Genomic DNA, 12,215 nt, shown 5'->3' with positions numbered 1-12,215 from the left:
ACAGGGGGTTACTGAGCTATAAAGAAGATTCTGGAGATGGATGGGAGATGGCCAGCCGCGGGCGCAGCAGCGAAGACCCGCGGGCGCGGCGCTCTGGGTCTGGCGAACTTCTTACCCAGCTTGGAGAGGGCGTGGCAGCCTGTTCGGAGAGCCCTCTCCCTTGCCCATTTTCCTCATTTTAATAGGAGACTATAAATAGTCTTGAGCTTGAGTTTTTAATCATGAACTATTCCATTGGCATCAAAACACTTTGTAGAGAGAGAAAATGCATGTCTTTTAGAGAGAGAAAACACTTAGTCTTTAAAATTAAATCTTTGTAATCAAATATTCAAGCTTTCTTCTAGATTGTTGCAACTACTTTGATGATTGGGGAATCTTTCAACTTTTATAATAGTAATCTTTCCTCCTAATTTTGTAGTTGTTAGTTTTATTAGTTCTATTGCTCTTATTTATGCTTTCTTCTATAAATTTCCATGCTTTATTGGTTTCATTGATTTCTCTTTGACTTAGAATCATGCTAGATTGTGTTGGTATTGAATACATGTTTAGCTTAGTTGTCTTGGCTATTTTCCTTTCTCTAGCTTAGATTTTTAGCTAGGGAAGGGGGTGAAAATCTTATTTATTTGAGTTCCTATTGATTATTGATTGGATTTTACCTTGAGTTGATGATGTGTGCTTAAATATGCTTGGAGTTATTGTGTGCACCTATAACCCCAATGTTTTAGTCCTAGATTAGATGCATGAAAATGATCTAGTTTAGGGTTGATTGACTTCATCGACTTGCTTGGAGTAGTTGCGTGAGAATGAATTGCTTTGAGTAGAGTTTGAACTCCTTGGTATATATCCTTATTGATTTTCATTAGTGTCATGTGGTCATGATTGGAACCCCCTCTCCCTAGTGCTTTTTGCCATTATTATCTCTATAATCTTGCTCTTCATCTTCATTTTAGAATGTCTAGTTTAATCTTCTTAATGTTGGTTTAATTTAGTCCCTTTTGGTAGATAGTTTGATCATAGAACTCTTCAAAAACAAACCATAACACACTTTTTGTCACTCGCAATAGATTCTAGATTTCACAGTAATCGTGAATGACCCCCGTTTCCTTGGGATTCGACCCTAACTTGCCACTACCTCACCTAAATTTGATAGAGCTAGGTTTGGAGTAAAAATTGTAGATTTGATCTAGGGTAGTAGTAACGACATATTATCCGCCAGCTTAGTTATTGACTTACAAGCATAGAATAAAGCAAGTAGGGCTACATCAGTTGTAAGGTCATTTGTTTTGTTTAAAGTCCTTTTGAGCCAAGGCTAGAACGAATAATGGTTATTGTGTTCCATAATCAACAAACAATTCGTTTACACACGGAAAGACTCACATTTAATAAAAGAGCAATAGTTGCGGGTTTTATTTGAATGACATGGATGTCTAACCCATGAGTCAAGAATGCTTGATTATAAACAAACATTTCCCTGACATGAAAACTCAAAAGTTCAAGTCATGAACATGATTTGTATTCCAAACATCTTTAGCAATGTCACGTCGACAAGAACATACTTAAGGCTCTATTAGATAGATTCTTGATAGTTGATCGATTTGGAATCGTTCTAAGACAAGCAAGTCTTACTCATTGAAATCGACAAAGAAAAGAGCTATTGTGCTTGGCATAGTCAATTGACTCCAAAAGCTAAAGATGATTCCATTACTTCAACGTCTCACAATAATTTGAAAGAATGTGGCTACATTCATCAAATGTGAACAAACTGGACCTTGAGTAGCTCAAATGTTTAGTGAAGTATATAATCTACTTGGCAAGGTATCAAAATGTCTAGATTAGATCGAGCGATGTTTGCTTGAGCCAAGAGTGATCATATCAAACTTATGAAATCAAAAATTCATAATGAGCTCCAAAAAGAATATAGTATGTCTTGACGGAGACCTCGATGCCATTTGGAAATGACTCGAATGATGATGGATCACATCCCTTCCTATAAAGTTCTTAAAGATTTGCACAAATGACTAATGTTACACTAAACAAAAATGTCGAAGCTATGAAAGGACACCATATTCAGTTATGGATAGAAATAGTTTCTAGAGTATTTTCAAGTATATGTCTAGGGCTCTTAGCTCAGTGGGAATTGATTGGCTCAGTGGGAGTTCATTGACTCAGTGGGACCTAAGTAGCTCAATAAGGGCTAAGGTTGCTCGAGAAGGAGCTAACTATTTGTTTCAAAACGAACTTTTACCCAAAGACAATATACATGTCTCTTTGTAAGCATTCAAGTGAGACTACGGGCATTACCTCCACAACCTCATTGAGAACATAGTATTTGTTGCTCTAAGTGGTGTCTTTCTGGAAAGTAACACGTTTCCAAAACGACAAGTGGGAGGAAAGTGAACTCGATGACCATCGAGATTAGCAACAAACTGAAACTTAGAATCTCCGAAGACTTTAGAAAAGCTTCATGAGAAGATTGATCAAGAATACTCAAAGGACTTTACAAGTGCCTTAAATGAGAATTCAATACTCACAAAACTTTAGAAGTGGTGGAGTAATATCAATATAATCAAAGGGCTTTAAAAGCACCTTGAAACTCAGTGTTTGATGCAATAACTCTTATAGGTATAGAATTCACCAAAGGCTTGGATTGAATCCTATAAATCTATTAAGTTAGAAATGAACCTAAGACTCACAAGCATACTATTTACCATTAGATGGTGAGGGAATAGTGTCTTGTAAATTAGCTACGACAAATCCAAATTCCGAATAATGGTTAGAGGCCATAAAATCCGAAATAGACTCCATGTTTGTAAATCATGTTTGGAACTTGATTCGTTTGCATGAAGGGTGAAAGGCCCATCAATCGCAAATAAGTTTTCAAGAAGAAAACTAACAAATGTGAAATGCATAGTGCATACAAAGCTAGAGTGGTTGAAAAGGATACATTAATTCACGGCGTTGATTTGAATAAAAACCTATTCACCAATCGGAACGCTTAAGTCTTTTCGTGATTGTTCTAGCAAAATTGCGCATACGAAATATGGCAAAATATGAAACCGCCTTCCTAAAATTGGATTTTGGAATAGACTATGGAAATAGTCTAAAGGTTTTGTAATTCTAAATAATGCTAGATTTGAAAGCAAGCTCAAGAAATCCATTGTGGGATTAAATAAAGCATTGTATGTAGGAATTGGAACATGTATTCTCATAAAGTCAATAAAAGGTTTGGCTTAGGGAGAATCATAGAAATTCTTATAAACAAGAAGTTTAGTGGGAGCAAGAGTCAATCTTGTATGATCCAACAAGAAGTTTATGAACTCTATTGTGAAATGACTATCAAATGCTAAATACTTAGATTTGAAAGGATTTTCGACAATGGACCAAGCAAAAGGCGATACTTAGTACATAGTGGGAATTAAGATCTATTGGATAGACTTAATGAAATGTTTAAACGAGTAGAGGAGTTTACCGTGTCAAACATGAAGGACTTGAAAAGGCTTTCGACCCATAAAACTAAGTAAATGTTTGAACTAAGTCAAACAAGAAAGACTCTAGTAGAGACTCTCAACCGTATCACATAGCAAACAGTTTAGCAAGACTCGGTGAAACTAGATGACCTAAAAGGTCACATGAATGGAACATATTGGGAATAATTCTACAATTAAAACCATCATGTATGTTATGATATGGATTCGTCACTCAACTTACATGGTTAGAGCATGAGAAGTATAAAATACTAATCAATTTAAATCTAAGTGATGAATCGTTAGATTATGATCAAGAAAAATCCAAAGTACTTTGATAAGTAAAAGGGGATAAGTTCTTGACGCATGGAAACAAATGTAATTGGAGAATTGATGTTGCAAGCACATCCTTAGCAAGGATTAGATCCTTAATAAGGAAGTTGTTTATAAGCACGAACTAGAATGCGTCGTGGCTTGAGACTGGTAACATGGACGCACATCCATGTTTAATGTGCGAAAATTTAAGGTAAATTTCCATAATCACAAGTGATTAGGGTATCCCAAATCATTGTGAGCCGTTCGGAATGAAATCCGAGCAAAGAACCATCAGAATATTTACTGAAATATATGTTGAGAATATTGTTGCCTGGAAGATAATAATAAAGTGTTTAATGGAAAGTTCGTTGTCAAACATTGATTATAGGTTGTCAAGTTGAAAGATCTCAAGTCATGAAAATGAGTGGGAGCCATCACTTGGACAATAAATCCTAAATCACATATGATCCATAACACTCTCAAAATTTTATCATCTTATTGTGAAATTGTTCGATAATGAAGATGCTAAGATTGCAAAGTAATAGTAGCTAAACCTATGTAATAAGTGAACGACAACATTCACCAGACTGCATGAAATAAATCAGGTATATTAAATATGGGTGTGATTTCTATAAATGTTTTGTGAAGAGTGTTACTCTTAAAACATTTGGGGAAAAACCATTTATCATAAGATGAAACGTTTGGAATTTTCATGGTGGAATAAAATTTTACTAATAAAATTCCACAAACTATTTAATTGTGGTTTAGAATTAAATAATGAGTCCATTCGATTTATGAGAATATTCAAAACAGGGTATCAAGACCATGTCTTGGATAAAGAAACACCTGTTAAGTGAACATTGAATATTACAATAAAAAATTATCCCTAATCAAGGTCATTTAAATAATGAATGATTAATGACCACTTGCGATTAGTGTGTAGTATGATTTATAGCACCGTTTCTTGTGCTACGAGGACATGATAGTCATAAATCATTTGCACAAGTATTGGTTTGGAACTATACAAAATCAACCTATGAGTATACTTTAAGAGATTAAAAATCGTCATAAGTATATTTCTCATTATAGCTATAGGAACCTTTTTCCTCGACCATGAGTATTGCAAGTTCTCTTGTTTGAGTACTAGTCGTTTTGATGTTGTCAAACGTCTGCCGTAAATGGGGATTATAACGGCTACACTCTTAGTAAGAGAAGCTTACAGTACAAGATTGGGAATGTCCCCCTATTAACAATAGGGAATATGTCTTTGTTGTTTACAAGGCCTCTCGATGAGCGAGACTGTGAAAATGCATGGTCGTGCTCTGATGGATTTTAGAAATCATCCGTTTATTGACAGTCGAACTCGGGAATCGAGAAACACTTTTGGACATAATAAGGATGACAAGGAATCTTACCTTATAGTTCATGAAGGGACATTAAGCGACATAGGAAAAGGGTTATACACTAATTTCACACTTGTCCGGAAGGACAAGTGGGAGATTGAAAGGAATGGTGTCCTTCCAACAAGTGTATTATTCCGATAGAGGGTTCAGAATTATTAGAAAGTTAATTCTTCAGTGAGGTCAAGTGATCGGAATGCCTAGGTGGAGGCCGGTTCCGATCAGTAATATTAATGTGTAATTAATATTACAACTTAATCTCGACCGAACCCTTCGGGTCACACCCAATCAAGTAATCGATTCGAGGTGACGAATCAATCTGAAGGATTAGATTAGTCGTTAGAGTATTACGAACAAAGACGTCGGATATCTAGCTCGGAGTCGAGTCGAATTTAGAATTCGACGAGACGAGAAAAATCAACAAGCGACAAGTATGTGCTAAGCCGTAGCCTCGCATTTTGGCCTAGCCATGCGAGTGCTAGGCTAGCCTAGGCCACGCACCATACCGAGCTTGCTAGCAGCGCATAAAAGCTAGTATCACATGCAAGCAGCGCTAGCTAGCTAGCTGGTGTGGCAAGGCTAGCAACACTGGCGCGCTAGGCGTGCTAGCATGCTAGTGCCTCGCACATAGCAGCCTTACTGTAGCATCGCAAGGCCAACAGCAGCACGCAAGTGCTGGGCCTTGCTAGCATCGCTATGCGTGCTTGTGTTGTGTCTGCGTGCGTGCTAGCCAAGCAACACCAGCCATCGCAATGTGTTGTGCGTGCTTGCACTATGTGCGTGCTTGCCTTGTGTGCTATGCATGCTGGGCATTGCATAGCCCTCGCACCCGCATCGCACAAGCAACAGCAGCAACTAGCCCGCAATGTATGCGTAGCGTGCTTGCTTCATGTATGTGTAGGCTGGCTGGCCAGCAAGCCCAGCCTTGGTGCTAGGCGCCAGCTGGGCAGCCTTAGCAGCCAAGGCAGGCTGCCAGCCAGCCAAGTGGCGTGGTGGTGAGTCTTGGTGGGGACCGATGATTGGTAGCCTTGCTTGAGGAGCAAGGGGATTTTGGTCCCCCCCCCCCTTAGTGGTCCTCACCTACCTTTGCTCACCTCTTGACACTTGTCAATTTTGATTCACTTGCATTTCAATTTTATTTTTGAATTAAAAATAAATTGGATAAAATGCATTTTACCAACTCTCCCACATGGATGGGAGATTGAAGTTCAAGAGCTCCCTTCCTTATAAATACCCATCATTCGGGTTTGAGAAGGGACACTTGAGTTGAACTTAATGAGGCATCTCCCTTTAGGTGAGAAAACCACTAAGTTCGTAATACTCTAGTCTTATCTTGGTCTAGCCCCGGCTAACCTCCGGGGTAGAGACCGTTCGGGTCGAGTCTCAATGGTGGACTACGTCAGAGGCTCTCGCGCTTGCAGAGGTAAGGCTTTGAAGTCCGAGCTCTATAGGAGCGAAGCACGCGTTGAGGGTAAGAATGTCATTTCCCTTTCTCTCTTTTATGTTGTTAATTATGTGATTAAATATTTAGTTGCTTTAATTAGTGAGCGGGTCTTGGGTGGGTTTCTCTTCCGCGTAGTGTTGGACGCTACGAAAACCAACACCGGGAAGGTGAAGGCCATTTCCACATGGGAGGTGCCACGGAATCTCCATGAAATTTGAAGTTTTCATAGGTTGGCTTCGTTCTATAGGGTCTTCATCAAGAAATTCTCCACTATCACTGCTCCCTTGAGCGAATTATTGAAAGATAAGGTTTTCAAATGGAACGAAGCTGCCCAAAGGGCCTTTGAAGATATCAAATCTAAACTGTGTTCTGCTCCAGTTTTAGCTTTACCTGATTTTGATAAGCTTTTTGAGGTTGAATGTGACGCAAGTGGTGTGGGAATAGGTGTCGTTTTGGTGCAAGACAAAAGACCAGTTTCTTACTTTAGTGAGAAATTGAACGGTGCAAAGCTGAATTATTCTACTTATGATCGGGAATTCTATGCTATAGTACGCGGTCTTGATCATTGGTCCCATTACTTGAGACCAAAACCATTTGTCTTACATACTTACCATGAGGCTTTGAAGTTTATCAATGCCCAACAAAAGCTTAATTCACGCCATGCTAAGTGGGTCGAGTTTTTAGAGTCATTCACTTTCAGTTCCAAGTACAAGGAAGGGAAGAAGAATGTTGTTGTTGATGCTCTATCAAGGAGGAACTTTTTATTGTCCATGGCTAACTCAAATCTTGGGTTTTTAACATTTCAAAAGTTTATATTGTGATGGTGATGATGATGAATTTTCTAACCTGTTTAACAATCCTTCTAAAGATTTTGTGAAACACGAAGGATTTTTGTTCAAAGGCAACAAGCTATACGTGCCTAAATGTGGGGTGCGTGAACTTTTGGTGTGTGAAGTTCATAGTGGCGACTTGGCTGGTCACTTTGGAATTCAAAAGACAATAGATATTCTCTAAGAGCACTTCTATTGGCCACACATGACTAGAGACGTGAGCTAAGTGGTGGAACGATGTGCGACATGCCAAATGTCCAAGAGCACCTTTCACAAAGGTCTCTATGTTCCTTTACTTGTGCCTAATGTTCCATGGGAAGCCGTGAGTATGGATTTTGTTGTGGGTTTGCCTAGAACCCAAAGGGGCAATGATAGCATCATGGTAGTGGTGGACCGTTTCTCAAAGATGGCTCACTTCATTCCATGTCACAAAACAGATGATGCCTCTAAAGTTGCTGATTTGTATTTCAAAGAAGTGGTTGGTTTGCATGGGGTGCCAAGGTCTATTGTTTCGGACCGAGACACTAAATTTCTTAGCCATTTCTGGAGAATGTTGTGGAAGTTGGTGGGGACTAAACTCTTGTTTAGTACTTCCCACCATCCTCAAACGGATGGGAAAACCGAAGTGACAAACCGAACCATGGGTGTTCTTTTGCGTGGACTTGTGAACAAGACACAAAAGGATTGGGACTTGAAGTTAGCTCATGCTGAGTTTGCTTACAATAGGTCTCCCTCCTATACTACAAGCCAAAGTCCATTTGAGGTGGTATATGGTGTAAATCCATTGCTACCAATTGAGCTCATTCCTTTACCTAAAAGTGAGCTAGTGCACGGAGATGCTAAGAAAAGATGGGAATCTTTTCAGCAAACTTGGAAGAAGGTTCATGAGAAGATTGAAGCTATGAATGAAAGGTACAAAACTAAGGCCAAAAAGAACCGGTCTCAACCACGGTTCAATGAGGGTGACTTAGTTTGGCTTCATCTTCGAAAAGAATGCTTTCCTAACCTACGCAAAAACAAACTTATGCCTAGGTCGGATGGTCCTTTTTGTGTGCTTCAAAGGGTGGGCGAAAGTGCCTACAAAATTGAACTTCCTAGTGACTATGGTGATGTGAGTTCAACCTTCAATGTGGGTGACCTTGATCCTTACTTCGATGATGAAAGCTTGAGGACAAGCTTTTTCGAGGAAGGAGGGAATGATCCGGAATTGGACCTTATTTAAAACGAAGTGCAACCTAATGAGCCTAATGGTTCAAAGGGTCCAACTACACGGTCCATGGTACAGAAAAATCAAGTTCCACTGGTTTACGGTTTGTTCATTCAAGGGTTGAAAATAGACCAAATTCCACGCATGGGGTTTGTGCTTGCTCCATCGCTAGTCAAGTCATGCGTGACTTGGCTAGGTGACTAAAGCATAGGATTTGCTTGCCTTGGATGCCTTGGGTTCGTTACATACTTAGGGGAAGGAATCCTCTTGGATTCTCGCTGATTTGAAGGCAGACAAGACAAGAGAATAAAGGGGAGGTTACATGCGGTTTAATGAGCATTCAAGGAGGGCATTACTCACCTTCTTTAGGTGCCTCTTTTGTAGTTCAACCCCCTTAGTTTAATTGCATGTTGTTACTACTTTTTTATGTTTAAAATTTCAGTTTATTAGTAGTTAAATAGCTAAGTTAAAAGTTGTAATTAAAGGGTTTAACCGCAAGCGCTGAACTGGGAAAGCAGGGGAACAAGCAGCGGTTTGCATCAGAACCGCTGCCTATTCAATGCATTTGCAGCGGTTCCCCTTAAAAACCGCTGCCTATTAATTACAGAAAACGTTCAGTTTTTTGAAAGGAATGGTGTCCTTCCAACAAGTGTATTATTCCGATAGAGGATTTAGAATTATTGGATAGCTAATTCTTCAGTAAGGTCAAGTGATCGGAATGCCTAGGTGGAGGCCGCTTCCGATAAGTAATATTAATATACAATTAATATTACAAATTAATCTTGATTGAACCCTTAGGTCGAACCCAATCGAACAACCGATCCGAGACGACGAGTTAATCCGAAGGATTTGATTAGTCGTCAGAGTTTTACGAACAAAGACGTCGGATATCAAGCTTAAAGCGTCGAGATCGAGCGTCGCAAGTCGAGACGAATTTAGAATTCGACGAGACGTGAAATCAATCAAGTTACAAGTTCGAGCCTAGCCGTAGCCTCGCATTGGCCTAGCCATGTGAGTGCTAGGCTAGACGAGACCCATCGCAATACTAGCCGCAAGCCTAGCATGCTAGGCGTGCTAGGACAATGTGGGCTGACAATGCGTGGTGCTAAGCGCCTAGCCATCGCAGCCACGCACCATTGCATAGTAGCATGCTAGGCGTGCTACCCTATGCGTGATGCTAGGCGCTGGCTGCCTCGCTAGCACAGCATCGCACAGCACCATGTGCCAGCCAGCAGCGAGCTAAGTTGTGCCTGTGTGTACATGTGCCTAGCATTGCAGCGTCTAGCACAATGCACCAAGCAGCAGCGATGCGTGTATGCGGGCTGGCCTTGTGCTGGCTGGCTATGATGTGTGCGTGTGTACTGGCTGGCTGCCCAACCTTGGTGCTAGGCGCCAGCTGGCAGCCTTAGCAGCCAAGGCAGGCTGCCAGCCAGCCACATGGAGGGAGTGCGGGGTTCGCTAAGTGGGGACCAAAGGGTGTGAGCCTTGCCTTGGGCACCAAGGCTATGGTCCCCCCCTTGGAAATGGTCCTCACCTAATCTCTCCTCCTCCTTTATGCCACTTGTAACTTATTGATTGTATTGCAATTTTATTTTTGTTTTAATTAAAATAAAATGGGAAAATTGCAAATCTCCCACATTGATTGAGAGTGGGAATTCAAGGTTCGATTCCCTATAAATACCAAGGTTTTGGGATTTGGGAAGAACACTTGAGTGGAACTAAAAACGCATCTCCTTAGAAAAGTGAGAAAACCTTAAGTTTTTAAAACTCTAGTTTTTTTATTGGTCGGGTCCCGACTAACCTTCGGGACTTGGATCGTTCGGGTCGGGTTCGTGGATATGAGCTGCCGGAGACCTTCGCATTTGCGGGGTTCAAGTAAGAGCTCGGGATTCAAGCGAAGCACGCGATAAGGGTAAGAATGTATTTTGTTATCTCTCTTAATTGTTGTTTAATTAGTGATTGCATGCTTAGTCGCTTTAATTAGTGTGCGGTCTTGGGTGGGTTTCCCTTCCGCGTAGAGTCAAACTCTACGAAACCCAACATTTTTGCAGCTGGTTGAAAACCTTCAATGTGCAGCAGCTTTCAAGGGACCGTTACTCATGGAGGGTTGTTCATTTTGACGGTTTTTGGTGTGCTCCTTAGTTAGTTTAATTAATTAAGACTACTTAGCTTATTATTGTAAGTAGCTTCCTAAACCTATAAACGGAAGTTTTATTCTAGTTGTAATCATTCAACTTTTAATAAAATCTACAACAATTTGAGATATACTTTGAGTATTTTCTATATTTTAACTTGTGGACTCAAGTTAGCTTGAACTCGTGGACTCAGGTTTGTGAGTTTCACTCCGAGTGCTCGGGGTGAACTTATTTTCCGTGGCTAGTAGAGTGAGTGTTTAACTCTAGCCATACCTAACTAACCTAGTTCATTCACGTGAGCTAGGAACTACTTAATACTAATCCGAAACACATATCCAAACACTAAACCACCTCAACCCCTAGCCTAAACACTTGATCCTAACCAAAAACCACCTAACCCAGACTTAGTTTCCGCATCAGAACCTCATGAAATAATCAATAATAAATTCATTCCACTTAAAGCATTTAATTCCAATCCTTCAATAATCAAAATGTAGTTATCAAACCAATCCAATAAAATATGATTGTATCAACATTCCATACAAACAATTAATCCCATTTAACATGCTTGCATCCACAATTCCATACAAACATAATCAAGTCACCAAAACATGTCTCATAAACATAAGCACATAATTAATTCAATGTTTAACCAAACAATTTCCATCCAAGAGTTCTTTAAACATGGAACTAAGTTATTTCCTTTTGGTACCTAAACATGATACTACTTACAACGAAGTAGACATGTACGTACCGTGTGTACACAATTCTTTGTGCCACTTTTAACCAATTAAAAGTCTCATAGGGAATAATCACCTCCTAGAAAACAACCAATAATCAAATATAATTTGATTAAAAACTCCTTAATACTTCCTTTAAAACATGTTTTATATCTAATTAATCATTAGAAATACATTAGGTACAAAAGCCCCAATTTAATTGATCATAATAACCCTAAAATCCCAATTTAAATAAATTAAAACCCTAGGTTTATAGTTCATAAAATCTTAAAATAATAACAACAATTATAATCTGAAATTATAACTTTAAATCACCAAAATATAGTTTTTCATACTAATTAAATTAATTTCAAACAATAAAATCAAAACTCAAAACAATTAAATCAAGTTTTAAGCAAAATAAAGCAAAAGGGGAAAGAAGAAGAGGTAGGCCAGCCACGGTGGGTGGTCGGGCTGGTGGTTAGTTCGCCGGTGTTCGGAAGGTGGCGGCAGGTCAGGGTTGGCGCCGGCAGGTGGCTCACGTGCTTATAAATACTCAAATTGATTGTTGTGTATATTTTTCTCAGATTATGCAGGAATTTATAGTAACCTTGCATGAACAATGTTTGCTCGATATATTAAACCATGCAGTGAAACGTCTAATTGAGCATGAGGTCCTAAGCGACAATATTTACTCTTAC

The sequence above is a fragment of the Chenopodium quinoa genome, unplaced genomic scaffold (genome assembly GCF_001683475.1).
Source record: "Chenopodium quinoa cultivar QQ74 unplaced genomic scaffold, ASM168347v1, whole genome shotgun sequence".
Lineage (NCBI taxonomy): Eukaryota > Viridiplantae > Streptophyta > Magnoliopsida > Caryophyllales > Amaranthaceae > Chenopodium > Chenopodium quinoa.
The sequence above is the reverse complement of the archived record's forward strand: the minus strand, read 5'-3'. Positions refer to the sequence as shown.